The sequence below is a fragment of the Ylistrum balloti genome, unplaced genomic scaffold, assembly GCF_031769215.1.
Source record: "Ylistrum balloti isolate Yb309-2 unplaced genomic scaffold, AGI_CSIRO_Ybal_v1 Utg370508, whole genome shotgun sequence".
NCBI classification, from domain to species: domain Eukaryota; kingdom Metazoa; phylum Mollusca; class Bivalvia; order Pectinida; family Pectinidae; genus Ylistrum; species Ylistrum balloti.
Window position 1 is genome coordinate 6,562 of NW_026782328.1, and position 11,267 is coordinate 17,828.

Below are 11,267 nucleotides of genomic sequence, written 5' to 3' on the forward strand. Positions count from 1 at the left end.
AATGTGATTAGAGCTGAAATACGCTGGTATTGAACGTACTGGGAACGTGTGGAGGATATATCCCGACAAGGCTGACGATCGCGTTACACTCCTCAGTAGGGGTGTGACCGTTAGGGGTAAACACGTATTCCTGGTACCTGAAAATCCAAAGCAACCGAAACATGACCCTGATTATACAACTAGGATAAAAGTATCCAACATTCCGTTGTCGGTAGATGATCGTGTAATAATTGTTACACAGGGGACAGAATAGTTTTTACGAAAAAATCTCGAAAAAGATTTGCCCAAGACAATGCACATGGGAAGGTACTATGGGTCTATTTGGCACTATGGTCATCCGAGGGGACAACACAATGAGCAACAAAATGAAAAAATGTAAAAAGTGCTTTGAAGAAGGTCATGAACAAGCAAAATGTACCAATGACTGGAAATGTCTATATTGTAAAGAATATGGACATAAAAGGCAAGAGTGCACAAAAATACAGAACACGGAACATGCTAGCAGTGGCACGGAAGAGGAAACACAAAACGAAGAAACACAAAACGAAGAAGATTCACAGAACGAAGAAACACCAAATGAGGAAGGAGCAGAGGCAAAGGCGGGTGCAACCAGCACTAGAAGGAAGAGGAAAGTACGAAGGCAAAATGAAAAAGAGGAGGAAATAAAGACAAACAGCAGATTTAAACATTAGACAAATACATCAAGGCGGGAAACCGCGGTTTTGATACTTCGAAAAATCGTCGCAGGAGTCAATCGAAATCGCGAACACCCCCGTCCCCGTCAGACAAAGAAAATAAAAAACACAGACAAGTATGAACCATAAACAAACGTGCAAAATAAAGATATAGTACATATTCTTTCCTTAAATGCCCAAGGACTTAGGGATGAGGAAAGAGATTTCGTCTATAACAATGGATGAAACAACAAACGTTTACATTTGTCTGTTACAGGAAACACATTTTACACAAAATATACTAAATCAACTAAATAAGGATGACGGTAGATTGGTCTTATTAGATAATGAAATAGAAAACAAAATTCTAAGTATTGCTAATATTTACGCTTCAAATAATCAAAATGAGAGGAACGGTTTTTTAAAATCCGCGTTGAATGATATAAAAGAAAAAAAGCACTGGAATGATTATTGCTGGAGGCGATTCCAATGAAGTTTTAAAAGGTTATGATAGAAAAAGTACCTCTCAAGCTATAAAAAAATAAAACTTACGGCCTTAAACAGCTTAAAAATCTTTAAGACTAGAGACATTTGGAGGGAGAAGAATAGACATAAAACACAGTATACGTGGAGACGTAATAGACAAGGAGAATCTAGTAGGATCGACTACTTTGTAATTGAAAATACAATGAACAATTTAGTAAAATCATCGGACATTAGACCGGCACAAATTAGAAGTACTGATCATCAAGGTATATCTTTAGAATTATTTATGGGTAAAGATAAGGGTCCTGGAATATGGAAGCTAAACAACAGTATACTAGTGGATAAAGAGTATGAAAATCTAATTATTAAATGTATTCAAAATTCAAAACATTACTGTGAAGAGAATAACCGAAGTTGGCGGCAAACATGGGATTACTGCAAACTTATGATAAAAAACGAATCAATCAAATATAGCACATTAAAATCAGAAAAACAAAAATCAGACATATGCTTACTCGAAGAACGTCTGAGAACAGTAATTGAAGAAGGAGGAGAAAAAAAAAAACACGAAAATTTTTCAAAGTCTTGAAAAGAAAAGACAAACAACAAAAGTAATAAATGAACTTGAAAATGATAACGGAACTTTAATTCAAGATCCCGAAAAAATATTGAAAGAAATAAAAACATTTTATGAAAATTTCTACACGACTATTAAACAGCTAAATAATACCGAATCTAAATCTTGTGGTGGTAAACTAACAGAAAAGGAATGCAAACATGCACTAAATCATATGGGGAAAAAAAAACCCGGTACAGATGGATTAACCTTATAATTTTATCAGGCGTGTTTAGAAACTAATAAAGAATTTAGTATTTAATTCATTAAATGAAGCTTATGACCATGGCGAACTTAGCGAATCTCAAAAAATATGGACTAGTTTCTCTGATTTATAAAAAAGGTAATGTTGCTAAATTAGAAAATTGGAGACCGATATCTCCACTAAACATTGATTATAAAATTGCCGCATACTCTTTAGCAGCAAGATTAAAATCAGTTATGCCAAAAATCGTTCACACGGATCAAAACGGATATATTAAAAACAGAATCATTGGCTATAATATTAGACAAATTCAAGACAATTGTCTATTCCGAGAAATTTGATATTGACAGTTGTTTACTATTTTTAGACTTTAAAAAAACTTTTGATACCATAGAATACAATTCTATGTACTCAAGTCTTCAAAAATTTGGTTTCGGAGTTTCGTTTATAAATTGGATAAAAACTTTTTATAATGATATTAAAGGATTTGTAAAAAAAATAATTGGATTACAGAAGAATATTCAATATCCCGTGGAATTAGGCAGGGCTGTCCGTTGTCTTGTTTGATTTTCGTAATAGCAGTAGAGATATTAGCAGCAAGAAGAAGAAACGAAAAGGATATTGACGGTTTTAAGATAAGCGGAAAAAGTTCGAAAATAGCACAATTGACTAATGATACAACTCTGTTCTTGAAACGAAAAGATATAAAACATGCAATTAGCGTTGTCGAAAAGTTTGGGGAATTATCTGGGTTACAATTAAACAAAAATAAGACAGAGGGAATGTGGTTAGGGTGCAAAAAGGGAAGGAACAACACTTAAGAAGGAATCACATTCAAAAAGGAAATCAAATCATTAGGAATATTCTTTGGAACTAATAAAAAGTCTGTAAGAATTTTAACTGGGAAAGCAAAAACGTTTCAATTGATTAAATGTTGAAGAACTGGAAGAAAAGGAAATTAACTTTAACTGGCAAAACAGTTGTTATACAAACGTTATTGATACCAAAAATAACCTATATAGCAAATATGCAAGCTGTAGATAAAGAAAAGATACAAGAATTAGAAAAAAGTATCTTTGATTTCTTCTGGGACGGAAAAAAGAGATTACAAAGTTAATAGGAAAACAGTAATAGGAAAATACGAACAGGGAGGGCTTCAGTTACGAGACTTAGAGTCACATATCGACATTATTTGAATGAGATGTGTGAAAAGACTAACAGACGGATCTGAGGCAAATTGGAAACTGATTCCTAAAGAAATCTTCAGTAATTATGGATCCAACTGGTTAATTTTCAAAATGAATATGAAAAATATTAAAAACATACCGAATTTGAAAACTAGTGTGACTGACTTTTATCAACAACTGAAAATTGGTGGAGGCTCGAAAAAAGATCCTCAAAGTTTTGCAGACATAAGAAACGAAATTATATCGGGTAACAGACATTTACAATTCAAAGGGAAAGCGCTGATCAATAAGGGTTGGGTTGAAAGTGTTATAAGCAGAATAGCAGATGTGACAAATGATCAAGGTCTCATAGATGAAAATCTTATCTATAACAAACTAAAAGAAAAACGAAATTTGATAAGTGAAATAATAAAATTAAGAAAAGCTATACCAAACCAATGGAAAATATTGTTGAATAAGGAAGACTCAATAAAAACCTTGGTAAAAATATCAGACACATTATCTCTGTATGATAAAAGTCAGATAGATACATAACACTAGAAAACATATTAATAAAAGTCTTTACGAAAAGGTCTTACAAAAAAAATTGAGAAATATATATCTTGATGATCTTTCTTAGTTAAGGTTTCGAAGAATAATTTCTGTCAGTTGTTTTCAACAACTAAGTGGTTGTTTACAAGCCGTTGATGTTTTTTCTTTACAATATCTTTTTTCATTGTTGATAAATTATACTGGTGGACAAAATTGCACGCCAGTCTGTAATGTATGGCGACAACATTCTAGTATGTTATGAGGGGATATAAACAGTGATGTATATGCTTGTTAACATAAATACTGTTCAGAAAAACATGACAATCGTCTTTCGATCAAACCATGACGATAATACACAAAAGGACAAGTTACCAGTCCGAAGATCATACATTGGATATGGTAAATACTTTTCGGTCAAACATAATACTTTTTTTTTTTATATTTCTTTTATTTTTCAAAAAGATCATATAGAGCATGACATCATCATCATCATCATCATCATCCATATTCAAACATCATCATCAACCACAATCACCAGTCATCATCATCATCATCATCATCATCATCATCATCATCATCATCATCATCATCATCATCATCATCATCATCATCATCATCATCATCCATATTCAAACATCATCATCAACCACAATCACCAGTTATCATCATCATCATCATCATCATCATCCATATTCAAACATCATCATCAACCACAATCAACAGTAATCATCATCATCACTGTCGTCGTCATCATCATTCATTCCGAAATCATCATCATCCAATATCATCAACAATCATCATCATCATGTTAATAATTGATACTCATCATTCATCATCATCAATCATTCAAACATCTTCATCCACAATCCTCAACAGTCATCATCAACATCATCATCATCATCAACACCAACATCGTAGTCATCCATCATTCCATCATCATCATCATTATCAACATTATCGTCATCATCATTATCAATAGCATCATCATTAACAACATCATCATACTCTTCAATTTATACTTGTCAATCAATATAATCATAATTTTTCATCAATCATATCCTCACACATACATCTTTCACACCCTCACTTCCTCATACACTTTCTCAGCATTAATATTATCAACACAATCACCATATTAACAAGAATACTGTAACAAACATACATTGTACATACATCCTCACACACATCTTCATACTTTCCACAGAAGTGAAAAAAAAAATAAACACTGCAGAAAGAGGTATTCTTTATTAATACTAAGATACTGAAAGAAAAGAGAGAGAGTGAGAAGGAGAGAGAGAGAGAGAGAGAGAGAGAGAGAGGGGGGGGGAGAGGAGTGGTTGGGCTAGGTATGCATTTAAAAAGAAAATCAAAACATATATGCATATGGAAAAATAATTACCTTATCACTGATGTTTTCACACACAATTTAAATTAGTCTGCAAGGAGGAGTAAAATGTTAATAGATACTTGATAAGTAAAAGGCCTTCATAATCACAACCAAACTGATTAAAACAGTACAAATTACAACTTAATTCTCCCCAAATTCTGATAACCTTCTCCATTTCCTCCATTCATTTTCTAAAATCTGCCGTGCATGGTCACCTTGACTATTTGCAATATATTTTTGACAAATGTAATGCTCTTTAATTGAATTTATCAGAGCATTTGGATTTAGAATTTTATGTAGACATCTTGTCTTATATAGATAAGACTTAATCATGATTAAAATTTCATTATCCACCCTATTTCTTAAAACATTCTCATGACTCGAGGTAACTCCAAAAAGAAAACTTTTCTTATTAAATGAAAATGGTATCAAAAGTGCATCAAAGAGTGTTTCAACAATAAACAGAAATCTCTGAGTTTCTCGACACTCCCACATAATGTGAATAATTGTTTCTCTCTCCAAGTTACAGAGAGGACAAATAGGATTATTTGATAACCCAATTTTAAACAAGTATACATTTGTTGTTAGAATATGCTGCACTATTCTATACTGAAACCACTGTAACTTTGTATTTTTTGTAGCTCTAAAGGGAGTTTTATAAATATCAGTCCAGTTCAAATCAATATCTTCAAATATTTCTTCCCACTTCTTCCTACCTGTAGAAACATGACTGTGTTTTACCATTAGGTTATATAAATCCTTGGTCCCCATAACTTTTTTCAAGAAAAAATATATGTTACTTGGGATAATTGGGTAGCAAATTAATTGCTTTTTGTAACCTACCTTTCCTAGAAATAATTTAATAGCAGAGATCACACCATTATATTGAAGAAAGTTTGTTTTAACTTGATAAATTTCTGTAAATTCTTGAAATGTGTAAAAAGAGAAAGTGTTTATATCTTTTACTAAATCATGAATTATTGTTACTCCCTTCTGATACCAAGCCTTGTAAAAAATAGTACTTTTCGCAATAGTTAAATTCCTGTTATACCATAATGGTGATGTTAAAACTGAGTTTTCCATATTTTCCTTTACTGCATCTGAATCATTAAATCTAACCCAAGCTTTGTACACGTCCTTCCAAAACATATTTTTGCATTTATTTTGACAATCCTGAATATAGGCATTACCAAATGTAGATATCTTATGCAAGTCTGTAAATGTTTCAAAAATATGTTGCCACTTAGATGTTTTCTGATATAACCTTCTTATCCATCCTAATTTTAAAGAATCTATAAATGACCTAACATTAACCATTTTAAGACCACCATCATAATAATTCTGGGTGATGATATCTCTCTTAATTTTATCCACCTTACTACTCCACAAAAAGTTAAATAAGACTGAGTTGAGATTTTTCAAAAACTGCTCATCAGGATCAGGTAAAGCTATAAATAAATGATTGAACTGTGAAAGAAGAAGAGATTTTATTAAGACTATTCTACCAATAGGTGTAAGTGTTCTTCTACTCCAAGATTTAATGAGCGTTTTCAATTTAATTAATTTTTTATCAAAATTTAATCTGGGGATCTCATGCAAGTTCACACTAAAGTCTATTCCTAGCATATTAAATTTGATCCTTCCCCATTGCAAGCCTAATTCAGGTAAAAAAGTATCGTCACTGTAACTTTTGCTACCTATCCAAATTACCTGGGTTTTATCGACATTAAGATTTAAACCAGATATCTTTGCAAAGTATTTCAATTCAACAATAGATTCTTTTAAAGACATTTTCGAACCATCTAATATAAGTGAGGTGTCATCTGCGTATTGAGAAAGGAGAATGGGACAGTTATTCACATTGATACCTATAATCTTACTATTATTTCTAAGTCTGATGCCTAATACTTCAACACATAGTATGAAAAGGTATGGAGCTATTGGGTCACCTTGACGACAGCCTCTTTTAATATTTAAAAAAGAAGATAGATTGCCCCCCTGATTTACGGCCGCAGTAACATTAGTGTGAAACAATCTGACCCAGTTTCGAATATCATGACCAAAATTGAAATAATTTAAAACTATGTCAACAAATTTCCATGAAACTGAATCAAAAGCTTTCTCAAAATCCAACATTAATAGCATTCCTGGAATATATCTTTCTTCTGCATATTGCATAATGTCGTACACTAATCTAGTATTTACTCCAATATAGCGACCTGAAAGAAAACCTGTCTGATCCTCACAAATTAACTTATCTAAAACTGTTCTGATTCTACCTGCTATACATCCTGAAGCTATTTTGTAAACAATATTGAGTAATGTTATGGGTCGCCAATTTTTCAAGAACTGTCTGGGCTGATCTCCCTTGGGAATACAAGTAATAAGACCTTGTCTCTGTGTTACAGAAAGCAAACCTTTACCATATCCAAAATTAATTGATCTAACAATAAAAACTCCTAGCTGCTTCCAAAAGCATTTGAAAAATTCAAATGTAAAACCATCTGTACCTGGACTTTTGTTATTTTTCATGTTTTTCAAAGTTTCTGCTGCTTCTTCTACAGTAATTAACCCTTCTAAATTTTTAGCTTCATCATTATCTAATTTTGGAACATCAAATACATCTAAAAATTCTGTAAAATCAACATCTTCTATTTCACTACTGTCATCATACAATTTTTCATAACAAGAGGTCCATGGGCCTTAACGGTCATCTGACAAAAAGCAAGCCAAACCTAGAAAGTGGGTTGAGGTCATTCATTTGAACAAACTTGGTAGCCTCTCCTCCAAGCATCTTACAGGCCCAATATCAGCACTCATGGACTTTTGCTTGTTGAGAAGAAGTCGTTTGTATATTTTAACATATTTGACCCCTGTGACCTTGAAAGTGGGTTGAGGTCATTCATTTGAATAAACTTGGTAGCCTTTCCTCCCAGCATGCTACAGACCCAATATCGGCACTCACAGACTTTTGCTTATTGAGATGAAGTCCTAACATATTTTGTGACCTTGAAAGTGGGCCAAGGTCATTCATTTCAAACTTTGTAGGGCTCCATGCCAGCATGCTATGGGCCAAGAATTAGCCCCCTAAAGTATTTTTGTGACCTTGAAAGTTGTTCAAGGTCATTCATTTAAACAAACTTTAGCCCTTCATCCCAGCATGCCACAGGCACAATATCAGCAATCTGAGCCTTTTGGTTATTGAGAAGAAGTTGTTTAAAGATTTTAACATATTTGACCCCTGTGACCTTTAAAGTGGGTCAAGGTCATTCATTTGAACAAACTTGGTAGTCCTTCATCCCAGCATGTCACAGGCCCAATATCTACACTCTGAGCCTTTTGGTTAATGAGAAGAAGTTGTTTAAACATTTTAACATATTTGACCCCTGTGACCTTTAAAGTGGGTCAAGGTCATTCATTTGAACAAACTTGGTAGAGCTCCATGCCAGTATCCTCTGTGCCAAGTATTAGCCCCCTAGACCTTCTAGTATTTGAGAAGAAGTCGTTTGAATGAAAAGTTTACGGACGGCGCACGGCGGACAACGACGGACGAAGCATGATGACTATAGGTCATCGGACCCTTCGGGTCAGATGACCTAAAAAGAACGTACCTCCTCAAGAATATCCTCCTGCTGTGTTATTATGACATTAGTTTCTTTCTCTATTTTTGGTACTATTTTGGAAATAAAATTTCTATTTTCTAAATTAAAAAAATATTTAGTCGGCTTTTCACCTTCTTCTTGCCATCTTGCCCTAGATCTTACAATACTACCTCTAATCTTCTTAAGTCTAATATTTTCTAATTCTTTCTTCTTATTTTCTAATTCTTCAGTATCTACTTGCTCTTGTTCCTCCAACCTCTGTATCTCTTTATTAATAATATCTTCACTTTTATTTTGCTGTTTTTTCCTAAATGATGAATAAGAAATGCTCTTGCCCCTAATTTCCATTTACAATGTTTCAAGAAAAAGTTGATCATCAATTAAAAATTCAATTTCAGTATCTGGAATGTTAATTATATTGTTTCTGTTGTAAACAGGAAGACAATACTGGGTTTTTGTCTGTAAAATAACACTTTTAACCAAGTTAAGATATGCTTCGTCATAGAGCAAAGATGAATTAAGTTTCCATAACCCCTTTCCTCGTTTAAATTCACTAAATTTTAATTTAAGTAAAGGAAATGAGTGATCTGACCTGTATCCCGGTTCAATAGTTGCATAAGTGACACTCGATAGTAAATTGTCTGAAATAAGGAAAAAATCTAATCTAGCCTGTTTCAGTGGGTTCTTCCTCCTCCATGTATATCTTCTCTCTGAATGCAATTCCCTATAGATATCAACTAAGGAGTGACTTTCAATAATTTCCAAAACTTTCTCCCTTGCTCTCTTATTATTTATCGTCTTGTAGCTACTGTCATAATCTAGGTCAGGATCTATAACTAAATTAAAGTCACCACATATAATGAACTTATCATTACCAAATTCCTCAATGGTATCAGCTAAAATATCATAAAAGATAGGCGAATCGATATTTGGGCCATATAAAGTAATTAATGTAGTCTTTGTACCCTCCAATACAATATCAAGTGCCAAGAAATTCCCAGAGCTATCTTTCTTTTCTTTATTAACCTTAAATTCAAAAATATTATTAATAAAAAGAGCTACCCCTCTTGAATTTGATCTAAAGGAATTAAAATAACAATCAAACCCCCATTCATTTCTAATAAAATTTTTATTTTCTTCCGTAAAGTGGGTGTCTTGCAGACAGTAAATACAATAATTCTTAGCTTTTAAGTACGAGAAGAGGTCTTTCCTTTTAATTCTATCCCCTAGGCCTTGACAATTCGCAGACAAAATGGATACATCCCCAATCATGTTACGTTTACAGCATTTTGAAATACATTTTCTAGCCCAGCCAAAGAGTACAGAAGTAAAGATGGGGAGAAGAGAAAAGATGAGAAATAAAAAAACATACCATAAAAAGGTCTACAGGTGCAACTGTCCACTTACGCACTCACATTTCATGCAAAAATCTGTACCGTACATGCAGGCGAACAAAAATATTGTATACACCGGAAGTAGTATACTATACTCTAAACAACGAAAAACGGCGTTTATTATTTTCCGGATCTATAATAATAGTTAAAATAAAATGCGGAAACTTCCAAACGCACAGATACTAGCAACTTCAATAATTTCAACACAACAGATTAACTTACTGAATAAAACACACACATGACTTACCGGTCTAAAGAACACACACAAACACAAGCCAGAGTAAGAAAAAAAATATCACCAAGGATTGATCGATAAAACCAGAGAAAGTCCCTCTCTGGTGGTACTGAGTCGTACCTAAATCCACCATCGATCACATCGCTTGCTATTCACAAGATATTAACATTTCAGTCGAAAAGTTCCGTCCTGAAATTGTTGTCCTCCGCCAAGTATTGATCTGTTAATTCTGTGTCATAACGCAATCTACGTTTCTTGTCATTTGACAAAACTACAAAAAGTTTTCCGTCCACACTATAGGTATGTTTGACACTCTTAAGTCTGTAAGCTTCTTTCAATATCTCTTGGTTTCTTCTTGTCAGATCTTCAAACACCAGTTGTCTCTTCCCCTTTAGCTTCCGACGGTTTTTGAGAATCTCAGTCTTTTTCCTCCTGTATGTTAACTTACAGATTATGGTTCGCGGCTTCTCTCTGTTGTATCGTCCCAACCTATGGGCAATGTCTATGTCCTGCTGCTCTATGTCGATTCCGAGGGAGTTCCGCACAAAAGTCACAATTTTTCCAACACATTCGTCCACCGATTCTCGTTCATTAGTATCCTCCAGTCCAACAATACGGATGGATTTTTTTCTGCCGTGCTGTTCTAAGTCGTTCAACTTATAGTCAAGAGAGGCGTTGAATTTCTCGGACTCTCTCACATGGTCCTCCAGCTTCTCCACCCTGTCTCGTAGAACATCGTTTTCCTTTTCAAGTTCGAAAATTCGTCCTTCTAACTGATCCAACAACACACGGTTCTCCTCCCTAATATCTTCTCTTAATCTTTCCAACTTTCTGTCCATTATCTTATCCATATCAGATTTGGTCACCAGTGCTGATATCATGTGAAAAAGTTCCTCTACCCTGTCTTTCTCTACTGGTTCGTTAACAATATCCAGGGGTCGGCCTTTACT